Source organism: Trachemys scripta, chromosome 17, assembly GCF_013100865.1.
Source record: "Trachemys scripta elegans isolate TJP31775 chromosome 17, CAS_Tse_1.0, whole genome shotgun sequence".
In the NCBI taxonomy this organism is placed as follows: Eukaryota; Metazoa; Chordata; order Testudines; family Emydidae; genus Trachemys; species Trachemys scripta.
The window spans coordinates 1,681,105-1,708,146 of NC_048314.1; the positions used below are offsets into that span (position 1 = coordinate 1,681,105).

At 49.8% G+C, this 27,042-nt stretch overlaps 1 protein-coding gene across 3 annotated transcripts in view; it reads right to left on the reverse strand.

Moving 5' to 3' along the window:
* Positions 1–27,042, reverse strand: part of LOC117889497 (discoidin domain-containing receptor 2-like) — a 141,549-nt gene that overhangs the window by 90,938 nt on the left and 23,569 nt on the right. The window lies entirely within an intron of this gene.

Genomic DNA, 27,042 nt, shown 5'->3' on the forward strand with positions numbered 1-27,042 from the left:
ATCATCATCATATCGGCTGGATTTGCTGGTTGGCCAGTACTGTCTTGTCTCGTGCCCAGCAGGTCATGATTCTCTACCACTGATTACTGTATTTGCAAATCTGTGACAGATTTGTCTTATCTCGGGGTTATTTCTGTAACAGAAAGCATTTTTTTGCATAGACAGGTTTTAGCCTGACTTGCAGCCCCCTACGCAGGGGATTGGTGAACACTACAGAATTCCAGCAAAGACTGTTAATTCAATTATACCTCTGTGTGACTAATCTGTATGCAGTGTCAGGCAGAGAATGGAAACACTGACTGTAACTGGCATAAGCAAAGTAGTATACCATCCCTACTTCTCTTCTGCACTGTCACAGACTTTGGAATGAGAAGAGTGACCGCTGCTCCTGAGGACACTGGAATTGTTTGGGCAAGAGATAAGCTACAAAACATTGTGCGGATGATATAGTCATTGGATACCAACTTGGATGGAAGGAAAAAACTCGTTATGAGCATGAAAGCAGAAGCTGCTAACGTGGGAGATTGTATCAGTATACAGAAGGCCAAGACCAAGTATGGGTAATAAGCAGGAAGAACTGGAAGTGCTAATAAATAAATACAACTATGACATTGTTGGCATCATTGAAACTTGGTGGGATAATACACATGATTGGAATGTTGGTGTGGATGGGTACAGCTTGCTCAGGAAGGATAGACAGGGGGAAAAGGGAGGAGGTGTTGCCTTATATATTAAAAATGTACACACTTGGACTGAGGTAGAGATGGACATAGGAGACGGAAGTGTTGAGAGTCTCTGGGTTAGGCTAAAAGGGGCAAAAAACAAGGGTGATGTCATGCTAGGAGTCTACTACAGGCCACCTAACTAGGTGGAAGAGGCTTTTTTTAAACAACTAACAAAATCATCCAAAGCCCAAGATTTGGTGGTGATGGGGGACTTCAACTATCCGGATATATGTTGGGAAAATAACACAGCGGGGCACAGACTAGCCAACAAATTCTTGGACTGCATTGGAGACAACTTTTTATTTCAGAAGGTTGAAAAAGCTACTGGGGGGAAGCTGTTCTAGACTTGATTTTAACAAATAGGGAGGAACTCATTGAGAATGTGAAAGTAGAAGGCAGCTTGGGTGAAAGTGATCATGAAATCATGGAGTTTGCAATTCTAAGGAAAGATAGAAGGGAGAACAGCAAAATAGAGACAATGGATTTCAGGAAGGCAGATTTTGGGAAGCTCAGAGAGCTGATAGGTAAGGTCCCATGGGAATCAAGACTGAGGGGAAAAACAACTGAGGAGAGTTGGCAGTTTTTCAAAGGGATACTATTAAGGGCCCAAAAGCAAGCTATTCCGCTGGTTAGGAAAGATAGAAAATGTGGCAAAAGACCACCTTGGCTTAACCACAAGATCTTGCATGATCTAAAAAATAAAAAGGAGTCATATAAAAAATGGAAACTAGGACAGATTACAAAGGATAAATATAGGCAAACAACACAGGAATGCAGGGGCAAGATTAGAAAGGCAAAGGCACAAAATGAGCTCAAACTAGTTACAGGAATAAAGGGAAACAAGAAGACTTTTTATCAATACATTAGAAGCGAGAGGAAGACCAAAGACAGGGTAGGCCCACTGCTCAGTGAAGAGGGAGAAACAGTAACAGGAAACTTGGAAATGGCAGAGATGCTTAATGACTTCTTTGTTTCGGTCTTCACCGAGAAGTCTGAAGGAATGCCTAACATAGTGAATGCTAATGGGAAGGGGGTAGGTTTAGCAGATAAAATAAAAAAAGAACAAGTTAAAAATCACTTAGAAAAATTAGATGCCTGCAAGTCACCAGGGCCTGATGAAATGCATCCTAGAATACTCAAGGAGCTAATAGAGGAGGTATCTGAGCCTCTAGCTATTATCTTTGGAAAATCATGGGAGACGGGAGAGATTCCAGAAGACTGGAAAAAGGCAAATATAGTGCCCATCTATAAAAAGGGAAATAAAAACAACCCAGGAAACTACAGACCAGTTAGTTTAACTTCTGTGCCAGGGAAGATAATGGAGCAAGTAATTAAGGAAATCATCTGCAAACACTTGGAAGGTGGTAAGGTGATAGGGAATAGCCAGCATGGATTTGTAAAGAACAAATCGTGTCAAACCAATCTGATAGCTTTCTTTGTTAGGATAACGAGTCTTGTGGATAAGGGAGAAGCTGTGGATGTGGTATACCTAGACTTTAGTAAGGCATTTGATACGGTCTCGCATGATATTCTTATCAATAAACTAGGCAAATACAACTTAGATAGGGCTACTATAAGGTGGGTGCATAACTGGCTAGATAACCATACTCAGAGAGTTGTTATTAATGGTTCCCAATCCTGCTGGAAAGGCGTAACGAGTGGGGTTCCGCAGGAGTCTGTTTTGGGACCGGCTCTGTTCAATATCTTCATTAACGACTTAGATATTGGCATAGAAAATACGCTTATTAAGTTTGCAGATGATACCAAACTGGGAGGGATTGCAACTGCTTTGGAGGACAGGGTCATAATTCAAAATGATCTGGACAAATTGGAGAAATGGTCTGAGGTAAACAGGATGAAGTTTAACAAAGACAAATGCAAAGTGCTCCACTTAGGAAGGAAAAATCAGTTTCACACATACAGAATGGGAAGAGACTGTCTAGGAAGGAGTACGGCAGAAAGGGATCTAGGGGTTATAGTGGACCACAAGCTAAATATGAGTCAACAGTGTGATGCTGTTGCAAAAAAAGCAAACATGATTCTGGGATGCATTAACAGGTGTGTTGTGAGCAAGACACGAGAAGTCATTCTTCTGCTCTACTCTGCGCTGGTTAGGCCTCAGCTGGAGTATTATGTCCAGTTCTGGGCACCGCATTTCAAGAAAGATGTGGAGAAATTGGAGAGGGTCCAGAGAAGAGCAACAAGAATGATTAAAGGTCTTGAGAACATGACCTATGAAGGAAGGCTGAAAGAATTGGGTTTGTTTAGTTTGGAAAAGAGAAGACTGAGAGGGGACATGATAGCAGTTTTCAGGTATTTAAAAGGGTGTCATAAGGAGGAGGGAGAGAACTTGTTCACCTTAGTCTCTAAGGATAGAACAAGAAGTAATGGGCTTAAACTGCAGCAAGGGAGGTTTAGGTTAGACATTAGGAAAAAGTTCCTAACTGTCAGGGTGGTTAAACACTGGAATAAATTGCCTAGGGAGGTTGTGGAATCTCCATCTCTGGAGATATTTAAGAGTAGGTTAGATAAATGTCTATCAGGGATGGTCTAGACAGCATTTGGTCCTGCCATGAGGGCAGGGGACTGGACTCGATGACCTCTCAAGGTCCTTTCCATCCTAGAATCTATGAATCTACGAAACAGGAGAGAATAATGGCAACACTGACAGAGGTGTGATTGATGGAGAAGAATATGGAAGAGTTTATGACTTTGTCTATCTTGGAAGTACAATATCTGCTAATGGCCAGCTCACTAAGGAAGTGAAGGCAAGAATTGGTAAAGCCAGTAGATCATTGTCCTATTTGTCAAACATCTGGAAGACTAAGAAGATACATCTATACCAGCGGTCAGCAACCTTGCAGAAGTGGTGTGCCGAGTCTTCATTTATTCATTCTAATTTAAGGTTTCGTGCGCCAGTCATACATTTTAATGTTTTTAGAAGGTCTCTGTCTATAAGTCTATAATATATAACTAAACTATTGTTGTAAGTAAAGTAAATAAGGTTTTTTTAATGTTTAAGAAGCTTTATTTAAAATTAAATTAAAATGCAGAGCCCCCCGGACCGATGGCCAGGACCCAGGCAACGTGAGTGCCCCTGAAAATCAGCTCACGTGCCGCCTTCGGCAAGTGTGCCATAGGTTGCCTACCCCGATTTACACACTAAAATGAGATTGCACAACGCTATTATCCTTCCAGCACTGCTGCATGCCTCCGAAATATGGCTGATCGTGGAAACGCACAACAGGAAGCTACATGCATTCTGCCAGCGTTGTTTAAGAAGAATCTTGGGAATTCATTGGCGAGATCATGTAACCAATGTGGAAGTGCTGCACCAATCACATGGAGCAGCAGACTGTGGACTCAATAATTGGACAGAGACGGGACAGTGGTTTGGCCATGTCATCAGACTACCCCATGGCAGAAGCACACCTTATATTGGATTCCCCTTGGAAGGCAGAGAAGGTGTAGAGGACCTATTGAGGGATGATTGAAAAGAATGCTGCCATCATGGGAACAGCTTACAATGAAGTCAAACATAGGGTTACCATATTTTAATTTTTAAAAAGGACCAACTCCGCCCCTTCCCCGCCCCCAGTCCCGCCCCAACTCTGCCCCCTCCCCTCAATGCTCCGCCCCCTGCTCCTCCCCCTCCCCTGCTTCCCCCAAATCAAATGTTCGCGGGAAGCCTGAAACAGGGAGGCAGCAGGTAAGCTGGGGCTGGGGCGGGGTGCGGCACAGCCCAGTCCGGCCCCCCTGGCCAAGCAGCTCCGTCTGGCGGGCGGCTAGCCAGCCCAGGCCAAGAGGCTCTGGCCCCGGCGTCTCCCGCTCGGCTCGGCTCGGCTCCGGCCCTGGGGCGCCAGCCCCCAGCCAAGTGCCCGCGTCCCCGGCCCCGGCCGAGCACCGCACCCCCGGCCGAGCACCGTGCCGGCCCCAGCCCCCGGCCCAGCACCCCCGGCCCCTGGCCGAGCACTGCGCCGTCCCCGGCCCCAGCTGAGCACCGCCGGCCCCGCACCGCCGAGCCCAGCCCCAGCGGCCCTGGCCGAGCACCGCCGGGCCCTTCCTATTTTCCCGGACATGTCTGGCTTTTGGGGATTTCCTCCCGGACGGGGATTTGAGGCCCAAAAAGTCGGACATGTCCGGGAAAATCCAGACGTATGGTAACCCTAGCCAAACATCTTGCTCTGGACAGACAGCGGTGAGGGAAAATGGGGTGCTTCATCTGCCACAAGGCACAGGAAATTCTAGGTCTAAGTATAGCTGAGGCACGAGCATGTCCCATTGAATGTGGGCCATCCAGCCTCACGTTTCCACTAAGCAAGAGACTGTGCAAATCCAGTGGGCCCCTGACTGAATGGCAGCTCCAAATCCCCATGTGCCAGCAGGAGAGAACTGTGCTTTGGGCCCAGCTGGATGCCCCAGTACAATCAGGAAAACTTTCACCACCCAGAGTTACAAGCTGGTGAAAATAGCTCTTTCTTCCAAAAAATGTGAGAGGCGGTTACAGCTTTATTGTGAAATATGAGCCATCTGCATTTTAGCTACCAACCGAAACACACAGCGCAAAGGTTCAAGCTGCAAGGAGGGGTGGGAAGAGAGGGAGAGAGAGAGAGTTAAGTAACTGGAAAAGGCCCGACCTGCCCAGCTCAGGGTCTATTCACCAGAGGGAACCACTGAACTCTGAATATTTCTAACTCCATTTAGCCAGCTGGGCTGCAGCTTTCCGCCAGAACACGATATGTTCAAACTTGAGGAACTCCTCCCTACACCCTGCCTTTGTCACTGCGGTTCCCATGGCAACTCCAGACAGACCAGATGGAAACAAAGCTGTTTTCTAGGCAAATCTGTCCTCTTGGATTCCTCTGCTCTCCCCCACTCTCTCGGCCCCACTCCTTGCTCCAATGCATTCCCTAAGGGCTGCTCGGCTGGCATGAGGCCCGGACTCTGCCTGGAGACAGGCCAAACATTGAATACAATGTAGTAAAACCACAACATATAGCAGCTCTCCGGCTCAGGAAACAGGGCCCATGTAGTCCCAGGGAGAAGCCAAGCCAGTCTGCACTCTAGCATTGCAACACAGAACCGACTGGCGGCGTCTTGTTTAACTCACAGGCCTAGCCATGCATCTGTGTGGAAATATATAGCACAGACAGCACTGGGATTTTTTCCCCCTCTTGCTTTTTAAAGGTGTGCTGTAATGCAGGGGTTCTCATAACACATTTTTGGTGGTCTCAGAGTGCAGCCACCAACTCTAGGTCGTGGCCGCTTTGACAATTTTTCCTAAAATACTTAAGTAACGTTCGAAAAAACGAATAAATATGCACATATACATGTCCAAATCATTGTCATTTATTTATGTAGGGTTTTTGGGCAATAATAAAAATAATGTACAGTTGTTTCCATTCTTTACTGGACCTAAACAGATTAGAAACACAAATAAGGTGCTTTGCACGTTCTTGTCTTTTTTGTTGTTTTTCGTCTGCCTTTTTTTTTTTTTTTTTTTTTAAGACTCGCTGGCTAGTAAGTCTGCTGCTGTGAAAAGTGACACGTGTATGTTAATATCATTTTTCACAGCCTCCCGGCTAGCTACTAAGGCTACGTCTACAGTACAGACCTTACCACTGTCAAGTCTCCCGTAGAGCCGCTCTATGCCGGTGGGAGAAGCTCTCCCACTGGCATAATTACACCACCCCCAACGAGCGGCAGTAGCTCTGTCGGCAGGAGAGCGTCTCCCACTAACATACCGCTGTCCACACCAGTGCTTCTGTCTGCGAAATTTTTGTCACTCGGGGGTGTTTTGTTCACACCCCGACCGACAAAAGTGCTAGTGTAGACTAGGGTGACCAGATGTCCCGATTTTATAGGGACAGTCCCGATTTTGGGGTCTTTTTCTTATATAGGCTCCTATTACCCCCCACCCCCGTCCCAATTTTTTACACTTGCTGTCTGGTCACCCTAGTGTAGACATAGCCTTAGTCTGCTGTGAAAAGTGATATTAACAAACATACAAATATCACTTTTCACAGCAGACTTACTCAGCCCTGGCATGTCAGGGTATGAATTAAGCCCTGAATAGTGAGGTGGGTAGAGAGGCAGCAGGGCCAGGGGTCATAGGGGGAGAATGAAGGGGGTCTGGAGAAGGCAGCAGGGGCCAGGGCGACAGGGAGGGAGCTGGCCAGGGACTGGACCTGGAGCCCACCGCTGTGCATCTAGGGGACAGAGCCCGAAGCCTTGAGCTCGGAGACAGATCCCAGAGCCTGGAGACGGAGCCTGAAGCCCTGCAGATGGAGCCTGCCGCCTGCCACCCCAGGGCTGAAGCCTGACTCCACCCCCGACCCCCGGGAAGGTGGGGAACTCAGTAGCTGCTTGCTCCTCCGGTGTTTGGGTCTCAGAGGGGACGAGGGTCAAACCCTGCTGGTGGCCCCAAGGGAGGGACTACTGCTTTCCCCCAACCCGCAATCATCACCCAGGTGGCCGTGGCCACAAGAAAAGCCCTAACTCAGTGGTTCTCAAACTTTTGTACTGGTGACCCCTTTCACACAGCAAGTCTCTGAGTGCGACCCCCCTCATAAATTAAAAACACTTTTTATATATTTAACACCATTATAAATGCTGGAGGCAAAGCAGCGTTTGGGTTGGAGGCTGACAGTTTGGGACCCCCCCATGTAATAACCACATGACCCCAAGGGGTCCCGACCCCCAGTTTGAGAACCTCTGCCCTAACTGACCTGTTCTCAGCCTTCAGCCCATGGGTGGCAAGCATGGGGCATGGTGATTGGCAATCGGAATAAGGACCCTTTGTAAATGCTGAATACCTGGACAAATGTGGCGGACTACGACCATTGGGGATTCCCAGGAGCTATACTAGGTCTCAAATGTGAAAACAGCTAGTGTGTGTGTGTAATACAGCTCTAATGGAATTTAGAGCATGGCCTTTTCTACCGCAACCATTCAAAATGGACTTTATATGCTAATTCCGCCATTCTAATAGGACAAGCGTAGGCAACTGGTTTAAGAGGCCAGGGGAGGCTAAGCCGGCCTGTTGCCGCGCGCTGCCACTGAAAGGATGGGCAGCTCACCCGTAGCCCCACCCGCGCTCCACCCGGAGGCCCTGCTCCCGCTCATCCTCTTCCCCTGAGGCTCTGCCTCTTTCCGGCCCCACTCCTCCTGCCTGGGAGCCTCATGGGAGGGGGTGAAGAGACACGCGTGAGTGTGAGCAGCCGGCCGGCGGGGAGCTGGGGCGAAGAGACGCATGCAGCAGACGGCAGGGCCTTGGAGACAGGGCTGAGTGGGGCCAGGGGTGGAGTGTGGGCGAGGCTTCCAGGGGAGGAGCCATGGTCCAGGTGCACACAGCCTCCCCAAATGGAGCAGTCACACACCGCCCGTGAGAACAAGGGCTTATCCTCACTCAAGAGAAACCCAACAATTATAACAATATGAGAGGGAAACGGTGCCAGGTGGCACTGTGCCTATGGCTTCACCAGTGATGTTGGAGCACGTTGTCTTGACTACAGTAACTCCTCGCTTAAAGTTGTAGTTCTGTTCCTGAAAAATGCGACTTTAAGCGAAACTATGTTAAGTGAATCCAATTTCCCCATAAGAATTAATGTAAATGGGGGGGGGGGTTAGGTTCCAGGGAAATTTTTTTCACCAGACAAAAGACTATTTTTTATATATATACATACATATATATACACACACACACACACACTATAAGTTTTAAACAAACAATGTAATACCGGTACACAGTGCTGATGATTGTGAAGCTTGGTTGAGGTGGAGGAGTCAGAGGGTGGGATATTTCCCTTACTGCTAAAAGATGAACTAGCAATTGGCTGAGCCCTCACGGGTTAACTCTCTCACTCTGTGAGGCAGCAGGAATGGAGGGAGATATGCGCATTTCCCTTAAGTACACTGCCTTGTTAATTAGATCAGCTTGCTGATACCACAGCTGCTGCAAGCTCCCTCTGCCCTGAGCCCTGCTCTATGGAAGATGGGGTAAGCGGGGTGCAGGAGCAGGGGGGAGGGAGACACTCTGACATTAGCCCCCCCTCTTCCTTCCCTCCCCCCTGGCACAGCAAGCAGGAGTCTCAGGGAGCAGCTCCAAGGCAGAGGGCAGGAGCAGCACATGGCAGGGAGGGGAGGGACACTAGGGTTACCATATTTTGAGTGTCCAAAAAGAGGACACTCCACGGGACCCCGGCCCTGCCCCCAGCCCCCGCCCCAACTCCACCCCTTCCCCAAAGTCCCCGCCCCAACTCCGCCCCCTCCCCTCTTCCCGCGAACATTTGATTCGCGGGAAGCCTGAAGCAGGCAGCAGGTAAGCTGGGGGGGGGAGGAGGCGCGGCCCAGTCTGGCCTAACTGAGCGGCTCCCTCCGGTGGCCGGCCCGGCCCCAGTGTCTCCAGCCTGGCTCGGCTCAGGCCCTGGGGTGCCGGCCCCCGGCCGAGCACCCCCGGCCCAGCACTGCCAGCCCCCAGCCCGGCCCGGCCCCGGGCCCTGGCCCCGCACCGCTGGCCCCAGGCCAGCCCCTGGCTGAGCACCCCTGGCCCAGCACCGCCGGCGCCGGCCTGGCCCCCAGCCCAGCACCCAGCGGCGCCGGCCCCTCCCTATTTTCCCGGACATGTTCGGCTTTTTGGGATTTCCCCCTGGATGGGGATTTGAGGCCCAAAAAGCCGGACATGTCCGGGAAAATCCGGACGTATGGTAACCCTAAGGGACACAGCTGAACTGCAGGCAGCTGCTGCACAGGGAACTTAGGGGAGCGGGGAGCTGATAGGGGTCTGCTCTTCCTACAAGCAGTGGACAAAGCAGGCGGCTGCCAAAAGACATTAGAAGGGAGCATTGCACAACTTTAAACAAGCATGTTCCCTAATTGATCAGCAACGTAACAACAAAACGTTAACCGGGACGACTTTAAGTGAGGAGTTTCTGTATTTCCTGTCTGTAACTGTGCCAGCAAATATTGCCCTAACTGCTGCAAAAAAAAGCATATGAATCCAACTTGCCAAGGGCATGGAGCAGCTCCCATTGCCGCCTTGGGTAATGATCCCATCTTGCAGGAGCAAACCCCTGAATTGTACTGATGGAAAAGCACACCTAGAAAATGGCACAACCTCAAACTACACACAGCATTACACCTCTACCTCAATAGAACGCTTTCCTTGGGAAGCCAAAAAAATCTTACCGCGTTATAGGTGAAACTGCATTATAGCGAACTTGCTTTGATCCACCGGAGTGCGCAGCCCCACCCCCAGGAGCGCTGCTTTACCGTGTTATATCCGAATTCGTGTTTTATCCGGTCGCGTTATATCGAGGTAGAGGTGTACCTTCCTGATTAACGCAGGGGTGTTTTCTCTGCAAGGTGCCTTTGTTAAATGTAATGTGTTTCCTATCAAACACTGACTAACCAATTTCAGTGGGTGAAAGAAAGCAGGGAGTATCTTTCCTTGGTGGAACTGGACCAAGCAGATATTGTAACAAATCCCACTCAAAATTATTACAACCAAAGAACCTGTCACAGTGTTGCAACTCCGAGGGGACATATTTCTGATCTATCATCATGGTTCTTTGAATTGTGTATTTGGGAGACCTCCTAATGACCTTCGAGCAGCTCATGTGATCAGTAAAATCACCTCCTCAGAAGACTAGAAATTATGTCAACAACCCCTGTATGGTTCTTCTCAGACAGCAGTAATGCAGCAGGGGCTGGTTCCAAATGGAGACACAGCAGTCTCCCTGACCTCAGCCCAGCTCTCATTGGGTGGCATTCTTATATTTTCTGAAACTAATTAACATTCTTGGTTTCAGAAATGTTGACAGGGCCAATTAACACATGAAGGTTCATTAACAAGCCATCTAAGTCCCCTATACAGACTCGAACACGAATGTAATGGCTCAACGTATGCAACTCCTGGGAGTGCTGACTGGAGATGTCCAATCTGAAGTCTGCACTGGATTATTCAGCTGTTGAAGTTATTTTTAGGAGTATTCTAGGCAGAGCTAGCAGTGTTGCCCATAGTTAAGGTTGCCCAACACTTTTAAACCCCAATTTTAGGTGCTTATAACTTTGCCAAACTTTACAAATTTATACTAACATTTTCCAGCCTGGACGTCCCTCTCGGACTGATTGGATTTTTGTCAGCAAAAATAGTTCAGCCATTTCCAAGAATGAGATTAGTGAAAAATAAATTTTTTGCCAATGTTTACAAATTCTTACAATTGTTTATCTGAAAAACGCTAATGCCTCTGTGCTTTGGAATAGGAATTTAAAATTTGGGGGCAGAGTGGAGTCTGTGGGCTCACCCTGTGATCGGAGAAGTGCCTTTTACTGCCCTGACTAAGGGGACGAGCATCCTAGTAAATCCCCTGAGGAAATTAATAATTATGCGTTCAGTGCAAAGCGTAGGTGGTTTGCAGTAAATATGACTTGAGGTCACAAACTGAAAGATGAGTCTAAAACAAATATTGAATAGCGACCCATTCAGTGAGCAGCGTCCATCCTGTGCATTGGCTGAGGCAGAGGTACTAGGTAGTCATGCATTAAAGACTGTCTAAACAGTATGTATAACGTAAAACACTATGTAATCATGTATTAAAGACTGTATCGTAATAACGCATACACACAAGGGAGCAAATTAAGTTTGCACGGGCAACCATAATTCTGGCATTTCCTAAATTTTAAGTGTTTGATTCTGCAACATATGCAATCTTGTAATGTTGTTTGTTTGTACGTAATTATCTATCCAGATCTGCTTCCAGTCCACAATGGCCTTAGCAGATTTTGAAATACTGTGTGATAGAATATACCCGTGTTCACACCCTACACGCTACTGTAATAATGTTTGTACCAGGTATGCCTTCTGAAGTATCATTTAAAAACTCATAATTTGCTGATTAATAATCTCATGGCAAAACGCACGTAGCAGCGTTATATGTGATGTTATAAACATAAACTGAGATCCTGACTAAAAGTATGTTTTCCAGCTCAAAGGAGAAACTCAGCCAGGTATCAACGAGGCTGATGGATGATTACCTGCTAAGTGGCCATTCCTTGGCAAGAAAGGGGACCAGGGACAAAATCTACATCTTAGCAAAGAAACAGCATGGAGTTTCCTTCCACACAGACTGCTTGTCATGTTACTCACAGCTGGAAATGCTTCTCATAGGGGGGACAGGACTATAAAAAGAAGGGGCAAACACCCAAAGAGAACCATCTCTCTCTCCCTGCCTACTGCATTCTCTGCACATCAAAAAACAAAAGGAAGAAGCTGTTGGGAGGGATCCTGACCAAAAGTATGGTCAGTAAAACTGCTGGAAGCACATGGGAGAAACTTTGCGCGAATCTAATAAAGTTTGTTAAGTTAGGCACTAGTAAATGTTTTATCTTTATTTTTCTTGTAATCATTTCTGACTTTTATGCTGCATGACTTATACTCACTTAAAAGCTCTCTCTTTGTAGTTAAGAAACTTGTTTCATTGTTTTATCAACTCCACTGTGTTTAAGTTGAAGGGCAGGTCTACACTTAAAATGCTGCATCACTGGTGTAGTGCTTTAATGAAGATGCTCCAAACTGACAGGAGAGAATTAATCCACCTCCCTGGAGTCAGTAGCTATGTCGGTGGGGGGAAGTTCTCCTGCGAACATAGCACTGTCTACACGGGGGATTATGTTGGTATAACTACGTTGCTCAGGGGTATGGATGTTTCACATCCCTGAGCAATGTACTTATACCGATATATATCTGTAGTGTATGTAGACCACACCGAAGTGTCTGGATAACTATTTAAAATAATAGGATAGCATATTATTCCCTTAAAGGAATACAGACTTAATATATCTGTATTGTCAAGGAGAGGGCTGAGCAGTACAGGACACCCGTTTCTGGGGGAAATCTGGGACTGGGAGTGTGTTGAGGTCACTCTGCGGTAATCTTTAAGGCTGGTAGGACCCAAGGTGAGGCTGGCTGGAGCACATGCAGACTTGGCTAGTTGTGACTTGCTGCTGTAGCTCACAAACAACCTCCGGCATAGAAGGCACTGTAAAGGGCACCGCAGGGTGACACAGCTACTCACCTGTCTGGATTGTGCCCCGGTATGTCACACTGAGATCATGTTGCTAAGGGCACTAAAGATGGGATCTCTTTTTCGGTACAGGCTTGGCTTGTATTATCCCACAAAATAACCAACCCCCTCATTTTCAGTTGAGTGCACAAACTACTTGTATGCATTGAACATATGCACACAAATACAATACATGCAACGTAAATCAAATATTTGCACACACAAGCCCACCTAAGTGCTCCCTGATTATGTACCTGTGCAAATGCCTAAGATTATGAATCAGGGAGTACAGAACTAAAATTCATTTGCAAATTTAACACCATTAATCTGGGCTTGAATAGGGACTGGGAGGGGCTGGCTCATTACAGAAGCAGCTTTTCCTCTCCTGGAATTGACACCTCCTCATCTATTATTGGGAGGGGACTACATCCACCCTGATTAATTGGCCCTGTCAACACTGGTTCTCCACTTGCGAAGTAACTCCCTGCTCTCCATGTGTCAGTATATAATGCCTGCGTCTGTAACTTTCACTCTATGCATCTGAAGAAGTGGGTTTTTTACCCACGAGAGCTTATGCCCAAATAAATTTGTTAGTCTTTAAGGTGCCACCAGACTCCTTGTTGTTTTTAAGATTATGAACTTTCTGTATACGTCTTTATCAAGCTGCAAACTCCCATTTTGATTGTAAGGCTGTTCTTTGCCTTCCAGCTGTACTTATACCACCATCTTGGACTAAAATTCCAAAGGTTGGTGACACCAGACTAACACTGGAGAGTCACTAACCTTAATGACAATGCTAAGGCTCTTGCCCAAAGTGCAAAATCAGTTTGACTAAGTTTGTCTGCAGGGCTGGGGTTTGGAGCAGGACAATTTCCCCAGAAGGAGAACAAAGGAACAAGGTATTGATGGTAGGATGTGTAGACTCAGGGGAGTCAGAGACACACAGGAACTTGTGGGGGAAGGGCATGGTTTCATAGCAGAGGGATCTTGTTTAAACGCAAGACCAACTGGGGAAGACGGAAGCTAGAAGCTAGATGACCCAGAGGACAAAGGCTAAGATTCCAGGTTTGAAGACAGAGCCATGTGCACGGGGAAGGGGAATCCTGGACTCTGCCTTAAGCCCAGAGAACACTCCAAAGTGGTGAGGAAACTGAGGCAGGTTTTCATTATTTTTGTCTAGATCTGTATATTTGTTGTGCTTTATAAGTAGAAAGTAATTGTGCTTAGAGACCCTTACAAAGTGTGCGTGCCCATTGGCTTCGCTATCATGTGTCCCTGAAGAGGTGAATGGTAAAACCAGAGGGCCCAGAAGGTGGAGCTCTGGGATGGGTGTGCATTAGCCACCGTGAAGCCTGGGGGTCAGCACTAATTCTAGGGGCCAAGGGCAGCTGGACTGTAGCACTCCATTTCCATGCAGGGCTAACAGAGAGAGTCGATACCCAGGAAGGGTGCTTGAGGCCAATCCTACGGAGATCCAGGGAAGCAAGCCTAGAGCACACAGTTCTAGCGCAGTGGGACCTAAACACAGCAGCCTGGTGAGTGGCCCGCAGAGGGAGCTTTCAAGGCCTTATAGGACCATTGTGCTCATGGAGTCTGACCTCCTGTATAACACTGGCCAGAGAACTGCCCCCAAACAAATCTAGAGCAGAGCTTTTAGAAAACCATCCAGTCTTGATTTAAACATTGCCTGATTTCCAGTCTGCATTGGTCTAGCTTCACCTTCCAGCCTCTGGATTGTGTTAGACCTTTCTTTGCTAGATGGAAGAGCCAATTATGAAATTTGTTTTCCCTGTGTAGGTACTTACGAACTGTAATCAACTCAGCCCTTAACCGCCTCTTTCTTAAGCTAAATAGATTGAGTTCTTTGAGTGCATCACCATAAGGCAGGTTTTCTAATCCTTTCATCATTCCTGTGATTCTTCTCTGAACTCTCTCCAATTTATCAACATCCTTCTTCAATTGTGGGCACCAGAACTGGACACACTTATTCCAGCAGTGGTCACACCAGTGACAAATACAGAGGTAAAATAACCTCTCTGCTCCTACTCAAGATTTCCCCTCTTTATACATCCCAGGATCACATTAGTCCTTTTGGCCACAGCGTCACACTGGGAGTTCATGTTCCTCTGAAAATCTTCAAATCTTTTTCAGGCACTGCTTCCCAGTAGAAGTTTGGCCTGCATTCTTTGTTCCTAGAGGTAAATATTTATATTTAGCTATACTAAAACACATATTGTTAGCTTGTTCCCAGTTTAAACAAGAGATCCAGATTACTCTGAAGCAGTGACCTGTCCTCTTCATTATTTACCACTGCCCCAATTTGTGTCGTCTGCAAACTAACAGTGATGATTTTGGTTTCAAGGTCATTCACAGAAATGTTAAATAGCATAGAGTCAAGAACCGATCCCTGCAGGACCCCACACCCACTCGATAATGATTCCCCATCTGCAGTTACATTTTGAGCCCTGTCACTTAGCCAGTGTTTAATCCATTTAATGTGTGCCATGTTAATTTGGTAAAAAACAGAATGATAATCAAAAACGGGACACCACAAGTCCAGTATCCAGTGGGTTTTAGCTTCCTACAGCATCTCTGTTTCCCATATGCTTTGCATTTGTGGATTCCAGCTCCAAGAACTACACTACCTTTCTGCAGGCAACACGACTAGGTATAGGAAGTCAACGTATGTTCTCCCCTAGTCCTGATTTGGTCCCCAAGCCCACTCCCACTACTCACTGCCCAGCTGCAGATCCCGGACAGACAGTGATCCAAGAGCAGCAGAGAGTCCCCTCCTTCTGGGCTCGGTATAAGAATCGTCGCCTTTGCACAGTATCATAGGGGCACTATTGCATCCAACAATATTACAAAACTAAACCAGGTCTCTAGAGAGCTTAGCGGAAAGGCCTGGCTAATTGTCTGCTCAGAAAGTTACCCTCTTGCCAAGTGCGATAAAGAAATGATCCCGCCCTCTGTTACGGTATTGAGTTTGAGATCACTGTGCCAATTCTCAGAGCCTTTATCAGCACGAGCCCTAGCTACCTCCGAAATCTAACTCCCTCCCTCGCTGCATGACCTCCCATTACAGCCCAGTTCCACTGGGACAATGACCCTGTCATCAGGGGAGGGGAGGACCCTAGGCACACTGGACTCACACCCTACACCAGGGATCGGCAATCTTTGGCATGCGGCTCTCCAGAATAAGCACCCTGGCTGGCCGGGCCCGTTTGTTTATCTGCTGCGTCCGCAGGTTCATCCGATCGCGGCTCCCACTGGCTGCGGTTCGCCACTCCAGGCCAATGGGGGCGGCGGCCAGCACATCCCTCGGCCAACGCTGCTTCCCGCAGTCCCCATTGGCCTGGAGTTCAGTTGAGGATTATCCTCAACTGAACTCGAGAGACACAGTGAGACTCCGTTTTTGCTCCTGCACCCCAGTGAGACACAGGAGACTCCGTTTTTGCCCTTTGCCTCAGGAGACAAAGAAACCAAGCGATCCGATCGCTGCGTTGGGGCCTGGCCAGGCTGGCCTGTGGAAAGCTGGAAAGGAGGCTGGGGTGACAGAAACCATCCTGAACAGAGACTGGATCTTGCTGGGGTACGGTTTAGACATTGAGATGCGCATTGTCACTTGTATGTGCTTGTAACCATCTCTGCCTTTATCCCTTTTCCTTGGTATCACCTGACCGGGCTCTTTGGTTAATAAACTTGTTTCACTTTTACTATGAACCAGGTCAATGCTGGGCTTGAGGGGAAGGGTGTATTTACCCAGGTACATTAATAAGCTGTGGTGCAGTGACTAACAGAGCAGCGAAGCTCCTATCTTCTGTGACTGCACCGTGGTACGGGCTGTGCCCTGCAGAGAAACAGGAGTTCACTGGCTGTTACCTGCTAGGTGAGGTCTGGGCCAGGAGGGCCTAGAGGAGTTTGCTGGGGAGGCAGACAGGCTAGCATGGCAGGGAGCTGATACACAATCTAACTGCCAGCAAAGTTCCCTCTTGCTGTGACACAGGGGTAGCACAACAGTCCCAGCTCTGGGTACCCCAGCAGCATGTTACAGGGGGCTTGTGAACCCAGGAAACAGAACCATGACAGGAGCCAGACTAAGCCCAGAATGCTCACTGCCAGCAGATACAGGAGAGATCGCCAATCTGGCTGCATTGAGAGCTAAATACAAACCCCACCTCTCAGCTCAGCCTTCCCACACCAGACCCTCATTCTCATACTTCTGGATTTATAGGAAAAAGCCAGAGCATCTAAGCCTGTCCCCTGGGGGCAGGGAAGGGAGAGAGATGGCTGTCATCATATTTACTTGTGGGCAACACGCCAGTACTACAGTGACATATGACCCAACCTAGGACCCCAGAGAGAGAGAGAGAGAGAGAGAGACTGAAACTACCGCTGAGACATATGGCCTGCAGAGGTCTCTAGCACGTATGCTGCAGAGGACTTTTCCAAACTTGTCCATGCAGCTTTCCGAGTCCTTTTGCTCTACTTTAGACTGAGCTGGGGTAGGAGCAGGAGTCTCATGCCTCTGCAGTCCTCTTACAGTCAACCAGCACTTCGCAGCGCTTTGTTGAACTGGCTCAGTTGGTTGTAAAACAGCGAACCCATCAGCTGCATGCTTATTGCCCCAGGTCAGGGTTACAGGATGCATTCCCTCTCTCCTCGTACACAGCTGCAGCGCTGCAATGGGATGTCCCCAGGGAAATGCAGTTCCCAGCAGGAGGGGATACACAAGAGGCCAGCTTCATGCAACGAATTTGCTGCTGAAGTAGGGATCGCTCTGAAGCCAGGCAGAGAGAGCCTATGTTTTAACCCTCATAGGCCTGCACTTGGAGTGTGTTTGTCCATGCCCAGTGTTCACACTGCGGCCGCAGGGCTTGATTCAGAGACAATGCTGCCTTGTGTGAATGACCCTCAGCAGGATGATCTCTCGGCACGAGTACAGCCAGCAGCAGATACGCGGATGGGTGGGAGTCGCAGCGCACACCTGGAGGAGGAGCCCTGCTATCACACCTGTTGCTGGCACTCTCTGCGTCTGTTTCACACGGCAGCTTGTGAATAGAATCTGACAATGTGCCAAGTCAGCACATGCTGGAGCACAGAGTGCAGGGGAATGAAGAGCAGACAGATAGAAGCCGACATTTCAGCAAGTCTGAATTGTTTGTCTGACCTCAGGCTCCGTCTTCTACCCCTCAATGCGACCTGTGGGCTCCCAAGGGTGCCAGCGGGGTAGCTGTGCATCACTTCAGCACGACACTCCCACCCCAAATCTGGTTCCAACCAAAGCTACTCAGTCTCTCTTACTAGAGCCTGCGTCCGAGAGCCACGGGAAGATGGGTACAAAGCTGAAGCAGACCACGAGGCAGGAGAGGACTGTGAAAGGACAGGCGTTCGGCTCAGCCCATTGCAGAGGTACACGCACAGCCCAGCACGCTGGGAGACGAGAAAGGGCAGACTTCTGAAACGACGACGAGTGACCAATGCAGGGGGCTAGGAAATGCAGCCAGCAGCCAGATCTGCCTCTAGCTGAGTCCCAGCGCGAGTGGAGAGCACCACAAGAGCTTTTGTACAGCAACTGCCAGAGAAGCCTCCAAAACACAGCCCTGGGGACCCTGGCTAAGAGATGGAAAAAGCGCAGTCAGCACTGAGGTCCAGGAGAGGCTGAGGACAATAACTGACATTGCTGCAACTCCCTGAGAAGAAACAGAGCCTTCAAATATCCAGCAAGCAGCCTATGCAAGCAAGGCAGCCCTTCAGCTCTCAGTCCTGCCCCCGGCATGGAAACAACGAGGCAAGTGGAGGCTCTGATGCTGCTCTTGGGAATCCCTGCTGGATTGTGGAATGCAGCTGGCTGTTTGGCATCCTGCCCAAACAGGCCTTTCTGCACGATGGGAAAGAGATTTTAAAACCCACCTCTTCCCCCGATACGTTACTGTATCTCTGACGCAGTTCTGTGTTCGTACAACACTCAGAGGCATACTGAAAACTGGAAACGTGGCGACACGAATGTGAACTGAAAAATCACAAACAAACAGCACAGGGGTGACTGGACTGACTGGGTTAGTTGGTATCATAGTTCGTTCATTAGAGCTCTCTGCTTTTTAATTTAAATGCAGCTCTGGCACCATTTCAAAATTTCCCCTCTGCTACACCAGAGCATTGCAAAATGCAGGGACCTTACCCCTGAATTGAGGCCCAGCTTGCTAAGGAGTAAGTCAATCCTTGGTTATGGAGGCCTATGACATCATAAAATATAAAGGTTGAAAGGGACCTCAGGAGGTCATCTCGTCCAACCCCCTGCTCAGAGCAGGAATAATCCCCAGACAGATTTTTGCCCCAGATCCCTAAATGGCCCCTTCAAGGATTGAGCTCACAACCCTGGGTTTACCAGACCAATGCTCAAACCACTGAGCTCTCCCTCCCCCCATATGGGTTTAAGCTGCGTCCTCAGCTGGCTTCTGTCCATGTTTGCACTTCAGTCGTCGCCCTTGCTAAGCCGGGAGGTCTCCCAGCCATTGTAGGGAATGTTGCAATACCCAGTTTTGTCTGAGGAAATAACTAGGCATTGCAGAAAGTCCATCCCAGCAGAGCTTTTAGAAGAAAACAGGTCTGCAGCCTGGCCGACCCATGTGCCAGTCATGAGCAGCCACAATACAGATGCCTGGTGGCACTTAACTTAGCTGGTTTGGCCACTGACCTGGCCTCCTCACTGAACCCCACGGCCATTTCCAAATGAGAGATTCAACAAGATTGGGCCACATTCTCCTCCAAGGAAAAGGAAAAACTACAAGTTCAGTAACAACAAGGAGTCCGGTGGCACCTTAAAGACTAACAGATTTACTTGGGCATAAGCTTTCGTGGGTAAAAACCTCACTTCTTCGGATGCATAGAGTGAAAGTCTTTAAGGTGCCACCAGACTCCTTGTTGTTTTTGTGGATACAGACTAACACGGCTACCCTGATACTTGACAAGTTCAGTGTGAGGCATGGGCTACGCCTCTGTATCAGCCGTCTGACCTCAGCAGCCCTCTGCTGCCGATGGGTGTGGCATATTCACATGAGAGATCCAAGGGGACTGGCTGTTTTCATTCTATCAATCCAGCTGGTTGGGGAAGATGCCCTGCCCTATTCTGCAGCCTTTCAAATTCCAGCTGGGAGATCCTGGGGAAGAACAAAATTGTTTGCTTTGCCTGCCCCTCCCTCCCTCCCATAGCCTGCCGACACAGTGCAATCCTATTGCTGCATCATCTTACTGAAATCTCTTCACCAGCTGAAACTCTGGGCAGCACCATTTCAGGCTCTGGTACAGAACAACTGGAGCTGTGCATTCCCGCAGGCAGGCTTGGGCAAAGTACCCAAGCTCCAAGAAGGGAAGTCAAATCAGGTCAAGCAGGCATCATCCACACTGGGAGCCCTTCCAAAGAACCTCCCAGAGACTTGCTGCTGGAGCCTCGGACAAGCCCACGCTTCCAAATCTTGGAAGCAGCTCCGCCCAGTTTAATTACTTGCTGGTATGTTCTGTGAGGTAGCAGTGTTAGTTCGGAGAGGGCCAAGACTTACAAAGCTCCACACTTTGAAACCCGAGGCAAAAAGCAAGCTGTACGCGTCAGCGGATACTTTGCAAACTCTCTGGGACAAGGACCCTGGCTTCCTATGTGTATATACAGTACCTAGCACAAAGGGGCCTTTGGGAGCAATATTATTAATAAAAAACAAAAGCCGTCAAGCCTAGCTGGGCTTCATCCAAGAGTTCCAAACAAGCTCAAGCGTGAAATGGCTGAGCTGCTAACAAAAATATGTACTCTCTTTGAAACCAGCCAGACGCACCAAATTCTCCTTATTCTTCTCGAGCCGGTGAAGTACAGGAGTTGACGGGAGAGCTATCGATTAAGCGGGTCTTCACTAGACCACCAATGCATCGATCGCCGCAGTGTTGATCCTCCAGCACGTGAAGACGAGTCGTAGGACTAGTGGAGAAAGGCGAACCAATCTGTTCAGGGAACATAGGGCAGGGCATTAGACCATCCTGAGCCACATCTGAAGAGGGCAAAGGTGCAGCCTGGTGAACAGGACCACCTATGTACAAGCAGACATGTCCACACAGGCTCAGACACACCCGGACGGTTGGGAAGGGCTGAAATTATAGACCAAGGCAGAGCTGTTGAATTGCCTGGAAGTGGTTGATTGGGAAGAACTCTCTTGACCTTGTGGAAGCTAACCGGGCCCCAATGAACTCAATTTTTTGAGTTGGAACCAAGGCTGACTTTCTGGTGTTTAAAATGAGTCCCAGACAGTCAAGCAAACGCAACATGGTGTTGATGTGGGCAAGGACCTCCTCTCTGGAGGCGCCCCCTCAGTAACCAATCGTCGAGGTACAGGAAAATGTGGATTCCTTTCCTCCGGAGATAACCACAACCAAGCATTTGGTGAAAACTCAGGGGGCAGAAGAGAGGCCAAATGAGAGAACTGTGTACTGAAAGTGGCATTCTCCTACAACGAAATGAAGAAACTTCCTGGGGCTCAGAAGAACCACACATGAACGTAGGCATCCTGAAGGTCCAGAGCAGCGAACCAGTTGTTCTGAGACAGCATGGGGAGGATAGCGGATAGAGTGGCCATGCAGAACCTCACGTATTTGATACATTTGTTGAGGCAGACACAGAGGTGGATTAAGATTTATTGGGGTCATGGGCACACAGAACATTGTCCACACACACACACACACACCCCACGGGGCCCCTTCCCCTGCTCCTCCCCTTCCCCCATGGCCCTGCCTCCTGGCCTGGCCAGAAGCCAGCGGTGGTAAGAGCTGCCCAGGGAGCCTGGGCTGCTGTGGGGAGCCCTGGACCCTCCCCCTGTCCTGGACAGCGTGCCCTGGGGGGTAGGGACACAGGCCGGGGGCTGCTCTCAGGCATCCCAGCTCCTCACCCAGGGCAGGTGGAAGATCCAGGGCTCCCCACAGCTGCCCAGGCTCCCTGGGTGGCTCTTATTACAGTCTAGGGTGACTATACATCCTGTTTTGACCAGGATAGTCCCCTTTTTAAGCCCTGCCCCAGACGTCCCGACTTTTTTGGCAAAATTGGGCATTTGTCGATCATCAGCTGGCAAAAGCAAATGGGACAAATGCCCAGTTTTGCCAAAAAGAGGCTTGGGGAGGCCCTAGAAGGGAAGGTCTGATTACAAATACAGGGCTCAAAGGAGCACTGTTTATATATATTTAAAAGAGTGGGGGAATTTTGGCTGTCTAGAAGGCCCATTCAAATAGGGAAGGAAGGATGAGGATGGGGAGCAGAGAAAAGCCTAGATAACATATATAATGGACTGGACTGGCTAGAAAAGTCTTTTTAAAAAAAAAATAGCTCTGGGGGAAAAACAGTTATTTATTGAAGACAACAAAAGAACCGTGTACAGTTGCTTCACTTTATTTTACTGCTTTTATTGTTTTAAATGCGTTAGAAAGGCATCTTATTGCAACGGGTTTAATAAAGAAAAAGAAGAGGGACTCAGGGGAGGGGAGCAGCTGCGCGCGGGAGGGAGAGGGGCTGGGGGGAGCAGCTCCATGTGGGAGGGATGGAGGGAGGAAGGAAGGAGAGGGGCGGAGGGGGCAGCTCCATGCTGGATGGAGAGGGGTTGGGGGGGGGGGGGGGGGGGGGGGTGGGGGGGCAGCTTTGGGAGGGAGGTGGGAATATGCTCACCCTAAAGCTCCTGCGTGGATGCCCTGCTCCTCTGTCTTCTTCCCCCTGAGGCCCCACCCCCTGGCAGGCTGGACGCACGCCCCATGGGGAGGGAGAGGAGGACCAGGGGACAGGGAGGGAGTTCCAGTGATCGTGCGGGATCCCCCAATTGGCCAGGGCCCCGTGGGCCCACACGGTAGCCCGCCCCTGGAGAGCAAAGGTTGAGAATGGGTCTCATCCCTCCCTGGGGTTTTGGTATCAGGAAGTACCAGGAGTAGAAGTCATGGGCCCGTGTTTCAGCAGAACTTCCTCCACCATTCCCAACGTCAGCGGAGAGCTGACCTGGTCAATGAGCAGTGTCTCACGAGTGGGGTCCCTGAAGGATGGGGAGGGGGCGTGGAGAGGAACTGGATGGAGTAGCCTGATCTGACAATGTCTAGGACCCAGCTATCTTAGGTAATCAAACCCCAAGCATTATAAAATCCGGCCAGCCTGTCCCCAAAGGGATGGGGGTACAAAGAGGGCAGAGCAACAACTGGAACAGTGTTCTGGACCAAGGAGTTAATATGGGCACGTAGTAGGTGCCGAGAGGGTGTGTGGACTGGCCAAACCCCAAGCCTGACTGCTTCCTCTTATGAGATCCATCCCTCTTTCTGGGACAGTCCCGCTGCTTTGGGCGGGGGGGGGGGGGGGATGGGCTGCACAAAGGAGTGCTGCGAGTGATACTGTTGCTGATCCCCGTTGTGGTGTCTCTGCATGGACGGCGTGTACTCCCCCAAGGACCTCAGGATAGCCCTGGAATCCTTAAGGAATGCAAAGTGTCATTGGTCTTGTCTGAGAACAAGGTCCGGCCATCAAAGGGCAAGTCCTCAGTGGTTTGTTGGACACCCAAAGCAATTCCAGAGTTTTGCAGCCTGGAAGCTTCCTCAGAGTAACCGCAGAGGCCCTCGGCCTGGCCAAAGTGTCTGCAGCATCAAGGGTGGACTGCAGGGATGTTTTGGCCACCAAGCAGCCGTCTGTGACAAACGACTGAAACGCCTCACACAAGGCCTCGGGCAACTTGTCCACAGATTTGGACCTGGCTGACCAATTCAGAAAATCATACTTGGACAGCAAAGCTTGTTGACTCGCAATCTTTATCTGTAGGGACAATGAGTTACAGAACTTTCTGCCCAGGTGGTCTAACCTCTTAGAGTCTCTGTCCTTGAGGTTGGACTTGAACCTACCCTGCTGGGCCCCGTCGTTCACTGCCGTTACAACCATGGAATCAGAGATTGAATGGGAATAGAATTCTTCTAATCCCTGCAGAGGAACGAAGTAGCACTTCTCCATGCACTTAGCCACCGGCAGTATCGAGGCCCATGTACACCAGAAAACTCTTGCCGGCTTGAGGAGCGCATCATTAATTGGGAGAGCCACTCTCCCTGGAATGGTGGGCTGTAGAACGTCCATCAGCCTGTGGGTGTTCTCCTGGAAAAACTCTGCCTGGATGCCGAAAGATGCAGCTACATGGCGTAAATGGTTCAGGTAGGCCTTACAGTTCTCTTGAATGGAAGGGAGGATGAACCATGCAGCACGGCATTGTCCGAAGATGATGACGTGGCTCTTGGCTGAGCCAAAGAAGAAAAACCGCCAATGGCTTGGCTTGCGGCTGATCCGCAGCCACCCAGGTCGATCTGGTGAGTGATCTTGTCTTTGAACTGGACGAGAGCGGACTCTCCATGAGCGAGGAGTGTCCCGCTGAGTCCAAAGAGACCATTGATATGGGTAGGACATTGGTGGCCAGTAGGCACTGGGCCAGAGACCTCTGTCCTAGCCAAGGGGCACATGACAACCCTGGGAGCCATACTGGTCCATTGGTGGCCCTTGTAGCTCATCCGGTGACATGGAGCGGGAGGACGATGACCTCAACTTGAAAGCAGAAGAACCCCGATACCTTGGAGACATGGGCGGAGTAATTTCCGAGGAAGCCAACATGTGATCCAATTCGTCCATCACCCAGAATGAGGCAGGAATCAATGCTTCTGATCAAGGTGATACCGTTGGTGCCGAACATGCCGGTGACACAAGCAGTGCTGGCCCCAGTGCAAACAGCGGTACCAGAGCACCTGAGTGCGCCAACATTGAGGGTGGTGAAAGCCGCCATGGAAGCATCTGCGGCATCAATTGTAGTGGGGCCAAGGAGGGTCCTGGTACAGAGATCCCACATACTAATTCTGGCACCGGCTCCATCTCAACTGCTGAGAAGGGAGTGTCGGGGTGCGGTGCTGAGGGACAAGATTCAGCAGCATGCTCCAGTGGAGGGGCTGTTCAAGGCACGAGCCTCAGAAAGTCCAGAGCCAGTGGTAAGGATGGAACTGAAAGACAGAGGATGTCCGCCGTAGCCTGGTACTTCGACACATTGGATAGTTAGTAACAGCATCGCCCTCGTCAGTACCAGATTCAATGGATGCCCTGAGGCTGGAACTGGAGTCAACAGTAAGGGGTTTCTGACCTCGCTACACTTAGTACAGGGGAAGGGTCAGAGGTACCCGTGCCATCCCGCATGCCAGAGCCGGTCCCGTGCCAATCAACGCTTTTCCTGGAAGAGGTCGAGGACTCGCCTGAGACCTGGAGCAGTCTCGATGGGTCTTATGAGACCTCTTCCTCAGCGCTGACAACAGAGAACGTCTTCTTCGCCTCTTCGGTGCTCTTTAAAGTGAGTCTCACCAAGAGAGAGCAAGCACTGCATGTGGGGGTCGCTGCCGGGGATCGCCCTCCACAAGAACGGCAATGTTTAAACCCCATTGAAGGCATCACTAGGAATGCTACATAGCAACTAATGCGAACTACAACTACTAACTAACCCTATCTAGCCGTATACAATAAAACTGACTAAGACTAACTGCAAGGTGGTGAGAATACAAGCACACAGAGGACTGACTCCAGGCATTGGTGGTGAGAAGGAAGTGAGAGGGGTCGGGGCAGCACCACCTCATATAGCCAGGGAAGGGGCCACATCCGCAAGGCATGAGAACTGCTCCTCTAAGGGTTCTCCGGCTCCGGCACACACACACACGTCTGCATCTACTCAAAGAATACAAAGGTATTTACCTGAAGCTAAACAGTGAGTCAGTAGCAGAGCCAATTGCATGCTCAGAATCTCCTGACTCCCAACCCAGTGCTCGTCCCTCCCGATCACGCTGCCTGGCTGCTAGTGAATCTGAGAAGCCACCGCTCTGCCTCTGCATTCAGTTGCAGTTATCAGTGCTCAGCATTTCTGAAAGGGAGGCCCCAGTTGTCTCAATTTTGGCACTCAAAACATAAGGAAAACAGTTAATGGCACCTTCAAACATCTGGGTTAAAGTCACCGCTCCACCATCATGCAGGAAGCCTGTTGCAGGTACAGTATCCTAGTAGCATTCAACCACAACCAACCACTCTTTTTCTCCCTCCAGTCACCTGTCCTGTTCTCTACACACCTTTCAACTTCTTGAGTTGAATGAGGCAGCCAATCACAACATGCCTCATCCAGTGGGATACCTTATCCCAGAGGTGGGCAAACTACGACTCGCGGGACCGTCCTGCCCAGCCCCCGAGCTCCTGGCCTGGGAAGCTAGCCCCCGGCCCCTCCCCCGCAGCCTCAGCTCATTCGCTCTGCCGCCGGCGCAAGCGGGGCTGTGAGCTCCTGCGCTACGTGGTGGCGGCAGTGGTGGCGTGGCCCAGCTCCAGTACCGCCAGCCACCAGTGCTCCAAGCAGCGCAGTAAGGGGGCAGGGAGCATGGGGGGTTAGATGGAGGGCAGGGGAGTTCGGGTTGGTGGTCAGGGGAAGGGGGTGTGGATAGGGGGCGGGGTGGTCGAGGGAGGAACAGGGGGTTGAATGGGGGCAGGGGTCCCGGGGGGCAGTCAGGAAGGAGGGGGAGGTTGGATGGGGCGGCAGGGGGCAGAGGTTCTGGGGGCAGTCAGGGGACAGGGAGAAGGGGTGGATGGATGGGGCAGGGGTCCTGGGGGGGGCCGTCAGGAATGACAGGAGAGGTTGGATGGGGCGGTGGGGATCCGGGGGTAGTCAGGGGACAGGGAGCGGTGGGGGGGGGATGGATGGGGCAGGGGTCCCAGAGGGGCCGTCAGGGAATGGGGAGGGATTGGAAGGGGCAGGAGTCCCGGGGGGTGGGCAGATAGGAGGTGGGGGCCAGGCCATGACCCTCTCCTTTAACCAGCCCTTCATACAATTTACGAAACCCTCAGGCCAAAAAGTTTGCCCACCTCTGCCTTATCCAGTCCACTAATTGCCCCAATATCAACTATGTGGGTGAAACCAGACAATCACTATGCTCTCGAATTAACTCACACAGAAAAATTATAAAAGACAAAAACATCTCACCACCTGTGGGCGAACACATTTCACAAAATGATCACTCCATATCTGACCTCTCAGTACTTCTCCTCAAAGGAAACCTGCACAACACTTGCAAAAGATGAGTCCAGGAGCTTAAATTCATAACTTTGCTAGACACTAGAAGTCATGGTCTTAATAAAGATACTGGATTTATGGTTTATTACAACACTCTCCGTTTTTGTGCTATGACTGCAGAGGTGTTAACTG